At 48.1% G+C, this 17674-nt stretch overlaps 1 pseudogene; it reads left to right on the top strand.

The window, feature by feature from the left end:
* Positions 1-9705, top strand: part of LOC135537974 (GATOR2 complex protein WDR59-like) — a 101736-nt pseudogene extending 92031 nt beyond the window's left edge.
* Positions 9706-17674: the final 7969 nt, after the last annotated feature.

Raw genomic sequence — 17674 nt, forward strand, 5'->3', positions numbered from 1 at the left:
AGTCTCCTAGGTAGATGGTGAGTCTCCTAGATAGATGGTGGGTCTCCTAGATAGATGGTGAGTCTCCTAGATAGATGGTGAGTCTCCTAGATAGATGGTGAGTCTCCTAGATAGATGGTGAGTCTCCTAGATAGATGGTGAGTCTCCTAGATAGATGGTGAGTCTCCTAGATAGATGGTGAGTCTCCTAGGTAGATGGTGAGTCTCCTAGATAGATGGTGGGTCTCCTAGATAGATGGTGAGTCTCCTAGATAGATGGTGAGTCTCCTAGATAGATGGTGAGTCTCCTAGATAGATGGTGAGTCTCCTAGATAGATGGTGAGTCTCCTAGATAGATGGTGGTCTCCTAGATAGATGGTGGGTCTCCTAGATAGATGGTGAGTCTCCTAGATAGATGGTGAGTCTCCTAGATAGATGGTGAGTCTCCTAGGTAGATGGTGAGTCTCCTAGATAGATGGTGAGTCTCCTAGATAGATGGTGAGTCTCCTAGATAGATGGTGAGTCTCCTAGGTAGATGGTGAGTCTCCTAGATAGATGGTGAGTCTCCTAGATAGATGGTGAGTCTCCTAGATAGATGGTGAGTCTCCTAGATAGATGGTGAGTCTCCTAGATAGATGGTGAGTCTCCTAGATAGATGGTGAGTCTCCTAGATAGATGGTATCCCGGGTGAGTCTCCTAGATAGATGGTGAGTCTCCTAGGTAGATGGTGAGTCTCCTAGGTAGATGGTGAGTCTCCTAGATAGATGGTGAGTCTCCTAGATAGATGGTGAGTCTCCTAGATAGATGGTATACCAGGGTGAGTCTCCTAGATAGATGGTGAGTCTCCTAGATAGATGGTGAGTCTCCTAGATAGATGGTGAGTCTCCTAGATAGATGGTGAGTCTCCTAGATAGATGGTGAGTCTCCTAGATAGATGGTGAGTCTCCTAGATAGATGGTATCCCGGGTGAGTCTCCTAGATAGATGGTGAGTCTCCTAGATAGATGGTGAGTCTCCTAGATAGATGGTGAGTCTCCTAGATAGATGGTGAGTCTCTTAGATAGATGGTATCCCGGGGTGAGTCTCCTAGATAGATGGTGAGTCTCCTAGGTAGATGGTGAGTCTCCTAGGTAGATGGTGAGTCTCCTAGATAGATGGTGAGTCTCCTAGATAGATGGTGAGTCTCCTAGATAGATGGTGAGTCTCCTAGATAGATGGTATACCAGGGTGAGTCTCCTAGATAGATGGTGAGTCTCCTAGATAGATGGTGAGTCTCCTAGATAGATGGTGAGTCTCCTAGATAGATGGTGAGTCTCCTAGATAGATGGTGAGTCTCCTAGATAGATGGTGAGTCTCCTAGATATGGTATCCCGGGGTGAGTCTCCTAGATAGATGGTGAGTCTCCTAGATAGATGGTGAGTCTCCTAGATAGATGGTGAGTCTCCTAGATAGATGGTGAGTCTCCTAGATAGATGGTGAGTCTCCTAGATAGATGGTGAGTCTCCTAGATAGATGGTGAGTCTCCTAGATAGATGGTATCCCGAGGTGAGTCTCCTAGATAGATGGTATCCCGAGGTGAGTCTCCTAGATAGATGGTGAGTCTCCTAGATAGATGGTGAGTCTCCTAGATAGATGGTGAGTCTCCTAGATAGATGGTATCCCGGGGTGAGTCTCCTAGATAGATGGTGAGTCTCCTAGATAGATGGTATCCCGGTGAGTCTCCTAGATAGATGGTGAGTCTCCTAGATAGATGGTGAGTCTCCTAGATAGATGGTATACCAGGGTGAGTCTCCTAGATAGATGGTGAGTCTCCTAGATAGATGGTATACCAGGGTGAGTCTCCTAGATAGATGGTGAGTCTCCTAGATAGATGGTATCCCGGGTGAGTCTCCTAGATAGATGGTGAGTCTCCTAGATAGATGGTATCCCGAGGTGAGTCTCCTAGATAGATGGTGAGTCTCCTAGATAGATGGTATCCCGGGTGAGTCTCCTAGATAGATGGTATCCCGGGGTGAGTCTCCTAGATAGATGGTATCCCGGGGTGAGTCTCCTAGATAGATGGTGAGTCTCCTCGATAGATAGTGTACCAGGGTGAGTCTCCTCGATAGATGGTGAGTCTCCTCGATAGATAGTGTACCAGGGTGAGTCTCCTAGATAGATGGTAGTCTCCTAGATAGATGGTATCCCGGGTGAGTCTCCTAGATAGATGGTGAGTCTCCTAGATAGATGGTATCCCTAGATAGGGTGGGTGAGTCTCCTAGATAGATGGTGAGTCTCCTAGATAGATGGTATCCCGAGTGAGTCTCCTAGATAGATGGTATCCCGAGGTGAGTCTCCTAGATAGATGGTGAGTCTCCTCGATAGATAGTGTACCAGGGTGAGTCTCCTCGATAGATGGTGAGTCTCCTCGATAGATAGTGTACCAGGGTGAGTCTCCTAGATAGATGGTGAGTCTCCTAGATAGATGGTATCCCGGGGTGAGTCTCCTAGATAGATGGTGAGTCTCCTAGATAGATGGTGAGTCTCCTAGATGGATGGTATCCCGGGTGAGTCTCCTAGATAGATGGTATCCCGGGGTGAGTCTCCTAGATAGATGGTATCCCGGGGTGAGTCTCCTAGATAGATGGTGAGTCTCCTCGATAGATAGTGTACCAGGGTGAGTCTCCTCGATAGATGGTGAGTCTCCTCGATAGATAGTGTACCAGGGTGAGTCTCCTAGATAGATGGTGAGTCTCCTAGATAGATGGTATCCCGGGTGAGTCTCCTAGATAGATGGTGAGTCTCCTAGATAGATGGTATCCCGAGGTGAGTCTCCTAGATAGATGGTGAGTCTCCTAGATAGATGGTATCCCGGGTGAGTCTCCTAGATAGATGGTATCCCGGGGTGAGTCTCCTAGATAGATGGTATCCCGGGTGAGTCTCCTAGATAGATGGTATCCCGGGTGAGTCTCCTAGATAGATGGTATCCCGAGGTGAGTCTCCTAGATAGATGGTATCCCGGGGTGAGTCTCCTAGATAGATGGTATCCCGGGGTGAGTCTCCTAGATAGATGGTATCCCGGGGTGCCTCCTAGATAGATGGTGAGTCTCCTCGATAGATAGTGTACCAGGGTGAGTCTCCTCGATAGATGGTGAGTCTCCTAGATAGATGGTATCCCGGGTGAGTCTCCTAGATAGATGGTGAGTCTCCTAGATAGATGGTATCCCGAGTTGAGTCTCCTAGATAGATGGTGAGTCTCCTCGATAGATAGTGTACCAGGGTGAGTCTCCTCGATAGATGGTGAGTCTCCTCGATAGATAGTGTACCAGGGTGAGTCTCCTAGATAGATGGTGAGTCTCCTAGATAGATGGTATCCCGGGGTGAGTCTCCTAGATAGATGGTGAGTCTCCTAGATAGATGGTATCCCGAGGTCTCCTAGATAGATGGTGAATCTCCTAGATAGATGGTATCCCGGGTGAGTCTCCTAGATAGATGGTATCCCGGGGTGAGTCTCCTAGATAGATGGTATCCCGGGGTGAGTCTCCTAGATAGATGGTATCCCGGGGTGAGTCTCCTAGATAGATGGTATCCCGGGGTGAGTCTCCTAGATAGATGGTATCCCGGGGTGAGTCTCCTAGATAGATGGTATCCCGGGGTGAGTCTCCTAGATAGATGGTATCCCGGGTGCGTCTCCTAGATAGATGGTATCCGGGTGAGTCTCCTAGATAGATGGTATCCCGGGGTGAGTCTCCTAGATAGATGGTATCCCAGGGTGAGTCTCCTAGATAGATGGTGAGTCTCCTAGATAGATGGTATCCCAGGGTGAGTCTCCTAGATAGATGGTGAGTCTCCTAGATAGATGGTATCCCGGGGTGAGTCTCCTAGATAGATGGTGAGTCTCCTAGATAGATGTGAGTCTCCTAGATAGATGGTATCCCGGGGTGAGTCTCCTAGATAGATGGTATCCCGGGTGAGTCTCCTAGATAGATGGTGAGTCTCCTAGATAGATAGGTACCAGGGTGAGTCTCCTAGATAGATGGTGAGTCTCCTAGATAGATGGTATCCCGGGTGAGTCTCCTAGATAGATGGTGAGTCTCCTAGATAGATGGTACCAGGGTGAGTCTCCTAGATAGATGGTGAGTCTCCTAGATAGATGGTATCCCGGGGTGAGTCTCCTAGATAGATGGTGAGTCTCCTAGATAGATGGTATCCCGAGTGAGTCTCCTAGATAGATGGTGAGTCTCCTCGATAGATAGTGTACCAGGGTGAGTCTCCTAGATAGATGGTGAGTCTCCTCAATAGATAGTGTACCAGGGTGAGTCTCCTAGATAGATGGTGAGTCTCCTAGATAGATGGTATCCCGGGGTGAGTCTCCTAGATAGATGGTATCCCGGGGTGAGTCTCCTAGATAGATGGTATCCCGGGGTGAGTCTCCTAGATAGATGGTATCCCGGGTGCGTCTCCTAGATAGATGGTATCCCGGGGTGAGTCTCCTAGATAGATGGTATCCCGGGGTGAGTCTCCTAGATAGATGGTATCCCAGGGTGAGTCTCCTAGATAGATGGTGAGTCTCCTAGATAGATGGTATCCCAGGGTGAGTCTCCTAGATAGATGGTGAGTCTCCTAGATAGATGGTATCCCGGGGTGAGTCTCCTAGATAGATGGTATCCCGGGTGAGTCTCCTAGATAGATGGTATCCCGGGGTGAGTCTCCTAGATAGATGGTATCCCGGATGGTGAGTCTCCTAGATAGATGGTATCCCGGGGTGAGTCTCCTAGATAGATGGTATCCCGGGTGAGTCTCCTAGATAGATGGTGAGTCTCCTCTAGATAGGTATGGTGAGTCTCCTAGATAGATGGTGAGTCTCCTAGATAGATGGTATCCCGGGGTGAGTCTCCTAGATAGATGATGGATATCCCAGGGTGAGTCTCCTAGATAGATGGTATCCCTCGGATGAGTGAGTCTCCTAGATAGATGGTATCCCTAGGGGTGAGTCTCCTAGATAGATGGTGAGTCTCCTAGATAGATGGTATCCCGAGTCTCCTAGATAGATGGTGAGTCTCCTAGATAGATGGTATCCCAGGTGAGTCTCCTAGATAGATGGTATCCCGGGTGAGTCTCCTAGATAGATGGTATCCCGGGGTGAGTCTCCTAGATAGATGGTATCCCGGGTGAGTCTCCTAGATAGATGGTATCCCGGGGTGAGTCTCCTAGATAGATGGTATCCCAGGGTGAGTCTCCTAGATAGATGGTGAGTCTCTCCTAGATAGATGGTATGGTATCCCGATAGATGGTGAGTCTCCTAGATAGATGGTATCCCAGGGTGAGTCTCCTAGATAGATGGTGAGTCTCCTAGATAGATGGTATCCCGGGTGAGTCTCCTAGATAGATGGTATCCCGGGGTGAGTCTCCTAGATAGATGGTATCCCGGGGTGAGTCTCCTAGATAGATGGTATCCCGGGTGAGTCTCCTAGATAGATGGTATAGATGGTATCCCGGGGTGAGTCTCCTAGATAGATGGTATCCCGGGTGAGTCTCCTAGATAGATGGTATCCCAGATAGGGTGAGTCTCCTAGATAGATGGTGAGTCTCCTAGATAGATGGTATCCCGGGTGATCTCCTAGATAGATGGTGAGTCTCCTAGATAGATAGATGGGTGAGTCTCCTAGATAGATGGTGAGTCTCCTAGATAGATAGATGGGTGAGTCTCCTAGATAGATGGTGAGTCTCCTAGATAGATGGTATCCCGGGTGAGTCTCCTAGATAGATGGTGAGTCTCCTAGATAGATGGTATCCCGGGGTGAGTCTCCTAGATAGATGGTATCCCGGGGTGAGTCTCCCTAGATAGATGGTATCCCGGGGTGAGTCTCCTAGATAGATGGTATCCCGAGGTGAGTCTCCTAGATAGATGGTATCCCTGGTGAGTCTCCTAGATAGATGGTATCCCGGGTGAGTCTCCTAGATAGATGGTATCCCGGGGTGAGTCTCCTAGATAGATGGTATCCCGAGGTGAGTCTCCTAGATAGATGGTATCCCCAGTCTCCTAGATAGATGGTATCCCAGGGTGAGTCTCCTAGATAGATGGTGAGTCTCCTAGATAGATGGTATCCCAGGGTGAGTCTCCTAGATAGATGGTGAGTCTCCTAGATAGATGGTATCCCGGGGTGAGTCTCCTAGATAGATGGTATCCCTAGGATGGTGAGTCTCCTAGATAGATGGTATCCCAGGGTGAGTCTCCTAGATAGATGGTATCCCTAGGGGTGAGTCTCCTAGATAGATGGTGAGTCTCCTAGATAGATGGTATCCCGGGGTGAGTCTCCTAGATAGATGGTATCCCGGGGTGAGTCTCCTAGATAGATGGTGAGTCTCCTCGATAGATAGTGTACCAGGGTCAGTCTCCTAGATAGATGGTGAGTCTCCTAGATAGATGGTGAGTCTCCTCGATCCATAGTGTACCAAGGTGAGTCTCCTAGATAGATGGTGAGTCTCCTAGATAGATAGTATACCAGGGTGAGTCTCCTAGATAGATAGTACTATAACTCTGTAATATACCTCTCAGATAGAGAGGAAGGGCCCCATTCAACCCTCTGTAATATACCTCTCAGATAGAGGAAGGGCCCCATTCAACCCTCTGTAATATACCTCTCAGATAGAGAGGAAGGGCCCCATTCAACCCTCTGTAATATACCTCTCAGATAGAGAGAGAGGGAGGGCCCCATTCAACCCTCTGTAATATACCTCTCAGATAGAGAGGAAGGGCCCCATTCAACCCTCTGTAATATACCTCTCAGATAGAGAGGAAGGGCCCCATTCAACCCTCTGTAATATACCTCTCAGATAGAGAGGAAGGGCCCCATTCAACCCTCTGTAATATACCTCTCAGATAGAGGAAGGGCCCCATTCAACCCTCTGTAATATACCTCTCAGATAGAGAGGAAGGGCCCCATTCAACCCTCTGTAATATACCTCTCAGATAGAGAGGAAGGGCCCCATTCAACCCTCTGTAATATACCTCTCAGATAGAGAGGAAGGGCCCCATTCAACCCTCTCTGTAATATACCTCTCAGATAGAGAGGAAGGGCCCCATTCAACCCTCTGTAATATACCTCTCAGATAGAGAGGAAGGGCCCCATTCATCAATAGAGATTAACTCTGAGCTTTGAATTGATTACTGACTCCATTTGGTGCCTCTCTCCATCCACCCCTCCTCCTCCCTCCTCTCTCCATCCACCCCTCCTCCTCCTCCTCCTTCCTCTCTCCATCCACCCCCTCCTCCTCCTCCCTCCTCTCTCCATCCACCCCTCCTCCCCCTCCCTCTCTCCCATCCACCCCTCCTCCTCCTCCCTCCTCTCCCATCCACCCCTCCTCCTCCCTCCCTCCTCTCTCCATCCACCCCTCCTCCCTCCCTCCTCTCTCCATCCACCCCTCCATCCTCCTCCTCCTCCTCTCTCCATCCACCCCCTCTCCTCCTCCTTCCTCTCTCCATCCACCCCTCTCCTCCTTCCTCCTCTCTCCATCCACCCCCTCTCCTCCTCCCTCCTTCCTCTCTCCATCCACCCCTCCTCCTCCTCCCTCCTCTCTCCATCCACCCCTCTCCTCCTCCTCCTTCCTCTCTCCATCCACCCCTCTCCTCCTCCTCCTTCCTCTCTCCATCCACCCCCTCCTCCTCCTCCTTCCTCTCTCCATCCACCCCCTCTCCTCCCTCCTCCTTCCTCTCTCCATCCACCCCCCTCCTCCTCCTCCTTCCTCTCTCCATCCACCCCCTCTCCTCCTCCTCCTTCCTCTCTCCATCCACCCCTCTCCTCCTCCTTCTGTCCTCTCTCCATCCACCCTCCCTCCTCCTCCTCCTTCCTCTCTCCATCCACCCCCTCTCTCCTCCTCCTTCCTCTCTCCATCCACCCCTCCTCTCTCCCTCCTCTCTCCCATCCACCCACTCCTCCTCCTCCCTCCTCTCTCCATCCACCCCCTCTCCTCCTCCTCCTTCCTCTCTCCATCCACCCTCCTCTCCTCCTCCTCCTCTCCAGACCATCCACCCCTCTCCTCCACCTCCTTCCTCCTCCACCCCTGAGAGACCTGAGACCTCCTCCTCCTCCCTCCTCTCTCCATCCACCCCTCTCCTCCTCCTCCCTCCTCTCTCCATCCACCCCTCCCTCCTCCTCCTCCTCCCCCTCTCCCATCCACCCCCTCTGCTACCACCACCACCCCTCTCTCTCCTCCTCCCCCTCTCTCCCATCCACCCCCTCCCTCCTCCTCCTCCTTCCTCTCTCCATCCACCTCTCCTCCTACCACCTCTCTCATCCACCCCTCCTCCTCCCTCCTCTCCATCCACCCCCTCTCCTCCTCCTCCTCCTCTCTCCATCCACCCCTCCTCCTCCTCCTCCTCCTCCCTCTTCTCTCCTTCCTCTCTCCATCCACCACCTCCAGAGCTCCTCCTCCCTCCCACACACTCTCTCCATCTACCCCCTTCTCTCCTCCCTCCTTCTCTCCTTCACCACCACCTCCTCTATCCTCCTTCACCCTCTCTCCATCCACCCCTGTCTGCTCCTTCACCACCACCTCCTCTCTCCTCCTCCCCCTCTCTCCATCCACCCCCTCTCCTTCTTCTCCTCCTCTCTCTCCTCCTCCCTCCACTCTCTCCATCCACCCCTCCTCCTCCCTCCTCTCTCCATCCAACCCCTCTCCTCCTCCTCTGACTTCTCTCTCCATCCAACCTCCCCTCCCTTCTTCTCCTCTAACTTCTCCCCCTTCTCTCCATCCACCCCTCTCTTTCACCACCACCTCCTCTCTCCTCCTCCCTCCTCTCTCCATCTACCCCCTCTCCTCCTCCCTCTTCTCTCCATCCACCCCTCTCTTTCACCACCACCTCCTCTCTCCTCCTCCCTCCTCTCTCCATCCACCCCCTCTCCTCCTTCTCCTCCTCTCTCTCCTCATCCCTCCTCTCTCCATCCACCCCCTCTCCACCACCACCTCCTCTCTCCTCCTCCCCCTCTCTCCATCCACCCCCTCTCCTTCACCACCACCACCTCCTCTCTCCATCCACCCCCTCTCCTTCTCCTCCCTCTCTCTCCCCCTCTCTTCAGAGTTTGGTGTGTACTGCTGCCATTGTCGTAGCCAGGTGCGGGGGACTCAGTGTGCTGTGTGTAAGCGCTTCACCTTCCAGTGTGCCATCTGTCACGTGGCTGTCCGAGGCTCCTCTAACTTCTGTCTGAGTTGTGGTCACGGGGGGCACACCTCCCACATGATGGAGTGGTTCAGAACACAGGACGAATGTCCTACAGGCTGTGGCTGCCACTGTCTGCTACAGAGCACCTTCTGAGAGACACGCTGAGACACACACACACTGTCTGCTACAGAGCACCTTCTGAGAGACACGCTGACACACACACACTGTCTGCTACAGAGCACCTTCTGAGAGACACACATATATATATTCACACACACACACATATATTCACACACTCAGACACACATATATTCACACACTCAGACACGGATATATTCACACACACACACACACATATACTCACACATACACACACACACACACGTCTAAAAGCAGGGGTTTGACAGACATTTAACCCTACTAAAACACATGTACACAAATGTACACAATTCATTTAGTCCTGGAACGCTGTGGTGGAGAGTTTGTATAATGTAATGCTGAGGTAGAGGTTGTTATGAAGGCCTTAATGCCTTGACTAGATGTTCCCAACACACAATAAACATCTGATTGAATACTTGAATACAAACTGTTGTTTGTCTGAAACTCTTGCCTGTCACTAAGCAACAAATGACACGTATGCAACGACCGTGTGGTGCCATGGAGGGCAGATCTATTCATGCCATCATCACTTCTGATTTTATTTGTGACATGCACCAAATACAACAGGTGTAGGTAGACCTCACAGTGAAATTATGAATACAACAGGTGTAGTAGACCTCACAGTGAAATGCTGAATACAACAGGTGTAGTAGACCTCACAGTGAAATGCTGAATACAACAGGTGTAGTAGACCTCACAGTGAAATGCTGAATACAACAGGTGTAGTAGACCTTACAGTGAAATGCTGAATACAACAGGTGTAGTAGACCTTACAGTGAAATGCTGAAGACAACAGGTGTAGTAGACTTTACAGTGAATACAACAGGTGTAGTAGACCTCACAGTGAAATGATGAATACAACAGGTGTAGTAGACCTCACAGTGAAATGCTGAATACAACAGGTGTAGTAGACCTCACAGTGAAATGCTGAATACAACAGGTGTAGTAGACCTCACAGTGAAATTATGAATACAACAGGTGTAGTAGACCTCACAGTGAAATTATGAATACAACAGGTGTAGTAGACCTCACAGTGAAATTATGAATACAACAGGTGTAGTAGACCTCACAGTGAAATGCTGAATACAACAGGTGTAGTAGACCTCACAGTGAAATGCTGAATACAACAGGTGTAGTAGACCTCACAGTGAAATGCTGAATACAACAGGTGTAGTAGACCTCACAGTGAAATGTATGCTGAATACAACAGGTGTAGTAGACCTCACAGTGAAATTACGAATACAACAGGTGTAGTAGACCTCACAGTGAAATTACGAATACAACAGGTGTAGTAGACCTCACAGTGAAATGCTGAATACAACAGGTGTAGTAGACCTCACAGTGAAATGCTGAATACAACAGGTGTAGTAGACCTCACAGTGAAATGCTGAAGACAACAGGTGTAGTAGACCTCACAGTGAAATTACGAATACAACAGGTGTAGTAGACCTCACAGTGAAATTACGAATACAACAGGTGTAGTAGACCTCACAGTGAAATGCTGAATACAACAGGTGTAGTAGACCTACAGTGAAATTATGAAGACAACAGGTGTTGTAGACCTCCAGTGAAATGAATACAACAGGTGTAGTCCTCTCCCAGTGCTACTAACAGGACAGTTACTGGTCCTCTCCCAGTGCTTAGTACTAACAGGACAGTTACTGGTCCTCTCCCAGTGCTTAGTACTAACAGGACAGTTACTGGTCCTCTCCCAGTGCTTAGTACTAACAGGACAGTTACTGGTCCTCTCCCCAGTGCTTAGTACTAACAGGACAGTTACTGGTCCTCTCCCAGTGCTGAGTACTAACAGGACAGTTACTGGTCCTCTCCCAGTGCTTAGTACTAACAGGACAGTTACTGGTCCTCTCCCAGTGCTTAGTACTAACAGGACAGTTACTGGTCCTCTCCCAGTGCTTAGTACTAACAGTTACTGACAACAGTTACTGGTCCTCTCCCAGTGCTTAGTACTAACAGGACAGTTACTCCCAGTGCTTAGTACTAACAGGACAGTTACTGGTCCTCTCCCAGTGCTTAGTACTAACAGGACAGTTACTGGTCCTCTCCCAGTGCTTAGTACTAACAGGACAGTTACTGGTCCTCTCCCAGTGCTTAGTACTAACAGGACAGTTACTGGTCCTCTCCCAGTGCTTAGTACACTGGTCCTCTCCCAGTGTACTAACAGGACAGTTACTGGTCCTCTCCCAGTGCTTAGTACTAACAGGACAGTTACTGGTCCTCTCCCAGTGCTTAGTACTAACAGGACAGTTACTGGTCCTCTCCCAGTGCTTAGTACTAACAGGACAGTTACTGGTCCTCTCCCAGTGCTTAGTACTAACAGGACAGTTACTGGTCCTCTCCCAGTGCTTAGTACTAACAGGACAGTTACTGGTCCTCTCCCAGTGCTTAGTACTAACAGGACAGTTACTGGTCCTCTCCCAGTGCTTAGTACTAACAGGACAGTTACTGGTCCTCTCCCAGTACTAACAGGACAGTTACTGGTCCTCTCCCAGTGCTTAGTACTAACAGGACAGTTACTGGTCCTCTCCCAGTGCTTAGTACTAACAGGACAGTTACTGGTCCTCTCCCAGTGCTTAGTACTAACAGGACAGTTACTGGTCCTCTCCCAGTGCTTAGTACTAACAGGACAGTTACTGGTCCTCTCCCAGTGCTTAGTACTAACAGGACAGTTACTGGTCCTCTCCCAGTGCTTAGTACAACAGGACAGTTACTGGTCCTCTCCCAGTGCTTACTAACAGGACAGTTACTGGTCCTCTCCCAGTGCTTAGTACTAACAGGACAGTTACTGGTCCTCTCCCAGTGCTTAGTACTAACAGGACAGTTACTGGTCCTCTCCCAGTGCTTAGTACTAACAGGACAGTTACTGGTCCTCTCCCAGTGCTTAGTACTAACAGGACAGTTACTGGTCCTCTCCCAGTGCTTAGTACTAACAGGACAGTTACTGGTCCTCTCCCAGTGCTTAGTACTAACAGGACAGTTACTGGTCCTCTCCCAGTGCTTAGTACTAACAGGACAGTTACTGGTCCTCTCCCAGTGCTTAGTACTAACAGGACAGTTACTGGTCCTCTCCCAGTGCTTAGTACTAACAGGACAGTTACTGGTCCTCTCCCAGTGCTTAGTACTAACAGGACAGTTACTGGTCCTCTCCCAGTGCTTAGTACTAACAGGACAGTTACTGGTCCTCTCCCAGTGCTTAGTACTAACAGGACAGTTACTGGTCCTCTCCCAGTGCTTAGTACTAACAGGACAGTTACTGGTCCTCTCCCAGTGCTTAGTACTAACAGGACAGTTACTGGTCCTCTCCCAGTGCTTAGTACTAACAGGACAGTTACTGGTCCTCTCCCAGTGTACCTTAGTGTACTAACAGGACAGTTACTGGTCCTCTCCCAGTGCTTAGTACTAACAGGACAGTTACTGGTCCTCTCCCAGTGCTTAGTACTAACAGGACAGTTACTGGTCCTCTCCCAGTGCTTAGTACTAACAGGACAGTTACTGGTCCTCTCCCAGTGCTTAGTACTAACAGGACAGTTACTGGTCCTCTCCCAGTGCTTTAGTACTAACAGGGACAGTTACTGGTCCTCTCCCAGTGTACTAACAGGACAGTTACTGGTCCTCTCCCAGTGTACTAACAGGACAGTTACTGGTCCTCTCCCAGTGTACTAACAGGACAGTTACTGGTCCTCTCCCAGTGCTTAGTACTAACAGGACAGTTACTGGTCCTCTCCCAGTGCTTAGTACTAACAGGACAGTTACTGGTCCTCTCCCAGTGCTTAGTACTAACAGGACAGTTACTGGTCCTCTCCCAGTGCTTAGTACTAACAGGACAGTTACTGGTCCTCTCCCAGTGCTTAGTACTAACAGGACAGTTACTGGTCCTCTCCAGTGCTTAGTACTAACAGTGTACTAACAGGACAGTTACTGGTCCTCTCCCCAGTGCTTAGTACTAACAGGACAGTTACTGGTCCTCTCCCAGTGCTTAGTACTAACAGGACAGTTACTGGTCCTCTCCCAGTGCTTAGTACTAACAGGACAGTTACTGGTCCTCTCCCAGTGCTTAGTACTAACAGGACAGTTACTGGTCCTTCCCAGTGCTTAGTACTAACAGGACAGTTACTGGTCCTCTCCCAGTGCTTAGTACTAACAGGACAGTTACTGGTCCTCTCCCAGTGCTTAGTACTAACAGGACAGTTACTGGTCCTCTCCCAGTGCTTAGTACTAACAGGACAGTTACTGGTCCTCTCCCAGTGCTTAGTACTAACAGGACAGTTACTGGTCCTCTCCCAGTGCTTAGTACTAACAGGACAGTTACTGGTCCTCTCCCAGTGCTTAGTACTAACAGGACAGTTACTGGTCCTCTCCCAGTGCTTAGTACTAACAGGACAGTTACTGGTCCTCTCCCAGTGCTTAGTACTAACAGGACAGTTACTGGTCCTCTCCCAGTGCTTAGTACTAACAGGACAGTTACTGGTCCTCTCCCAGTGCTTAGTACTAACAGGACAGTTACTGGTCCTCTCCCAGTGCTTAGTACTAACAGGACAGTTACTGGTCCTCTCCCAGTGCTTAGTACTAACAGGACAGTTACTGGTCCTCTCCCAGTGCTTAGTACTAACAGGACAGTTACTGGTCCTCTCCCAGTGCTTAGTACTAACAGGACAGTTACTGGTCCTCTCCCAGTGCTTAGTACTAACAGGACAGTTACTGGTCCTCTCCCAGTGCTTAGTACTAACAGGACAGTTACTGGTCCTCTCCCAGTGCTTAGTACTAACAGGACAGTTACTGGTCCTCTCCCAGTGCTTAGTACTAACAGGACAGTTACTGGTCCTCTCCCAGTGCTTAGTACTAACAGGACAGTTACTGGTCCAGGACAGTTACTGGTCCCTCCCAGTGCTTAGTACTAACAGGACAGTTACTGGTCCTCTCCCAGTGCTTAGTACTAACAGGACAGTTACTGGTCCTCTCCCAGTGCTTAGTACTAACAGGACAGTTACTGGTCCTCTCCCAGTGCTTAGTACTAACAGGACAGTTACTGGTCCTCTCCCAGTGCTTAGTACTAACAGGACAGTTACTGGTCCTCTCCCAGTGCTTAGTACTAACAGGACAGTTACTGGTCCTCTCCCAGTGCTTAGTACTAACAGGACAGTTACTGGTCCTCTCCCAGTGCTTAGTACTAGTGCTTAGTACTAGGACAGTTACTGGTCCTCTCCCAGTGCTTAGTACTAACAGGACAGTTACTGGTCCTCTCCCAGTGCTTAGTACTAACAGGACAGTTACTGGTCCTCTCCCAGTGCTTAGTACTAACAGGACAGTTACTGGTCCCCTCCCAGTGCTGAGTACTAACAGGACAGTTACTGGTCCTCTCCCAGTGCTAACAGGACAGTTAGTACTAACAGGACAGTTACTGGTCCTCTCCCAGTGCTTAGTACTAACAGGACAGTTACTGGTCCTCTCCCAGTGCTTAGTACTAACAGGACAGTTACTGGTCCTCTCCCAGTGCTTAGTACTAACAGGACAGTTACTGGTCCTCTCCCAGTGCTTAGTACTAACAGGACAGTTACTGGTCCTCTCCCAGTGCTTAGTACTAACAGGACAGTTACTGGTCCTCTCCCAGTGCTTAGTACTAACAGGACAGTTACTGGTCCTCTCCCAGTGCTTAGTACTAACAGGACAGTTACTGGTCCTCTCCCAGTGCTTAGTACTAGGACAGTTACTGGTCCTCTCCCAGTGCTTAGTACTAACAGGACAGTTACTGGTCCTCTCCCAGTGCTTAGTACTAACAGGACAGTTACTGGTCCTCTCCCAGTGCTTAGGACAGTACTGGTCCTCTCCCAGTGCTTACAACAGGACAGTTACTGGTCCTCTCCCAGTGCTTAGTACTAACAGGACAGTTACTGGTCCTCTCCCAGTGCTTAGTACTAACAGGACAGTTACTGGTCCTCTCCCAGTGCTTAGTACTAACAGGACAGTTACTGGTCCTCTCCCAGTGCTTAGTACTAACAGGACAGTTACTGGTCCTCTCCCAGTGCTGTAGTACTAACAGGACAGTTACTGGTCCTCTCCCAGTGCTTAGTACTAACAGGACAGTTACTGGTCCTCTCCCAGTGCTTAGTACTAACAGGACAGTTACTGGTCCTCTCCCAGTGCTTAGTACTAACAGGACAGTTACTGGTCCTCTCCCAGTGCTTAGTACTAACAGGACAGTTACTGGTCCTCTCCCAGTGCTTAGTACTAACAGGACAGTTACTGGTCCTCTCCCAGTGCTTAGTTAACAGGACAGTTACTGGTCCTCTCCCAGTGCTTAGTACTAACAGGACAGTTACTGGTCCTCTCCCAGTGCTTAGTACTAACAGGACAGTTACTGGTCCTCTCCCAGTGCTTAGTACTAACAGGACAGTTACTGGTCCTCTCCCAGTGCTTAGTACTGCTGGCCTGTCATGATATAATTAAGACAGTAGATCTAACTGGTCTGTCATAATATAATAGAGACAGTAGATCTAGCTGGTCTGCCAAAATAGAGACAGTAGATCAAGCTGATCTGTCATAATATTATAGAAACAGTTGATATAGCTGGTCTGCCATAATATAATAGAGGCAGTAGATCTAGCTGGTCTGTCATAATATAATAGAGACAGTATATCAAGCTGGTATGTCGTAATATAATAGAGACAGTAGATCTAGCTGGTCTTTCATGTTATAATTAAGAAAGTAGATCTAGCTGGTCTGCCAAAATATAATAGAGACAGTAGATCTAACTGGTCTGTCATAATATAATAGAGACAGTAGATCTAGCTGGTCTGCCATAATATAATAGAGACAGTAGATCTAGCTGGTCTGTCATAATATAATAGAGACAGTAGATCTAGCTGGTCTGTCATAATATAATAGAGACAGTAGATCTAGCTGGTCTGTCATAATATAATAGAGACAGTAGATCTAGCTGGTCTGTCATAATATAATAGAGACAGTAGATCTAGCTGGTCTGTCATAATATAATAGAGACAGTAGATCTAGCTGGTCTGTCATAATATAATAGAGACAGTAGATCTAACTGGTCTGTCATATTATTATAGAGACAGTAGATCTAGCTGGTCTGCCATAATATAATAGAGACAGTAGATCTAGCTGGTCTTTCATGTTATAATTAAGAAAGTAGATCTAGCTGGTCTGTCATGATATAATTAAGACAGTAGATCTAGCTGGTCTGCCATAATAGAGACAGTAGATCAAGCTGGTCTGTCATAATATAATAGAGACAGTTGATCTAGCTGGTCTGTCATAATATAATAGAGACAGTAGATCTAGCTGGTCTGTCATAATATAATAGAGACAGTAGATCTAGCTGGTCTGTCATAATATAATAGAGACAGTAGATCTAGCTGGTCTGTCATAATATAATAGAGACAGTAGATCTAGCTGGTCTGTCATAATATAATAGAGACAGTAGATCTAGCTGGTCTGCCATAATATAATAGAGACAGTAGATCTAGCTGGTCTGTCATAATATAATAGAGACAGTAGATCTAGCTGGTCTGTCATAATATAATAGAGACAGTAGATCTAGCTGGTCTGATAATATAATAGAGACAGTAGATCTAGCTGGTCTGTCATAATATAATAGAGACAGTATATCTAGCTGGTCTGTCATAATATAATAGAGACAGTAGATCTAGCTGGTCTGTCATAATATAATAGAGACAGTAGATCTAGCTGGTCTGTCATAATATAATAGAGACAGTAGATCTAGCTGGTCTGTCATAATATAATAGAGACAGTAGATCTAGCTGGTCTGTCATAATATAATAGAGACAGTAGATCTAGCTGGTCTGTCATAATATAATAGAGACAGTAGATCTAGCTGGTCTGTCATAATATAATAGAGACAGTAGATCTAGCTGGTCTGTCATAATATAATAGAGACAGTATATCAAGCTGGTCTGTCATAATATAATAGAGACAGTAGATCTAGCTGGTCTGTCATAATATAATAGAGACAGTAGATCTAGCTGGTCTGTCATAATATAATAGAGACAGTAGATCTAGCTGGTCTGTCATAATATAATAGAGACAGTAGATCTAGCTGGTCTGTCATAATATAATAGAGACAGTATATCAAGCTGGTCTGTCATAATATAATTAAGACAGTAGATCTAGCTGGTCTGCCATAATATAATAGAGACAGTAGATCTAGCTGGTCTGTCATAATATAATAGAGACAGTAGATCTAGCTGGTCTGTCATAATATATAGAGACAGTAGATCTAGCTGGTCTGCCATAATATAATAGAGACAGTAGATCTAGCTGGTCTGTCATAATATAATAGAGACAGTAGATCTAGCTGGTCTGTCATAATATAATAGAGACAGTAGATCTAGCTGGTCTGT

The sequence above is a fragment of the Oncorhynchus masou genome, unplaced genomic scaffold (genome assembly GCF_036934945.1).
Source record: "Oncorhynchus masou masou isolate Uvic2021 unplaced genomic scaffold, UVic_Omas_1.1 unplaced_scaffold_880, whole genome shotgun sequence".
Classification (NCBI taxonomy): domain Eukaryota; kingdom Metazoa; phylum Chordata; class Actinopteri; order Salmoniformes; family Salmonidae; genus Oncorhynchus; species Oncorhynchus masou.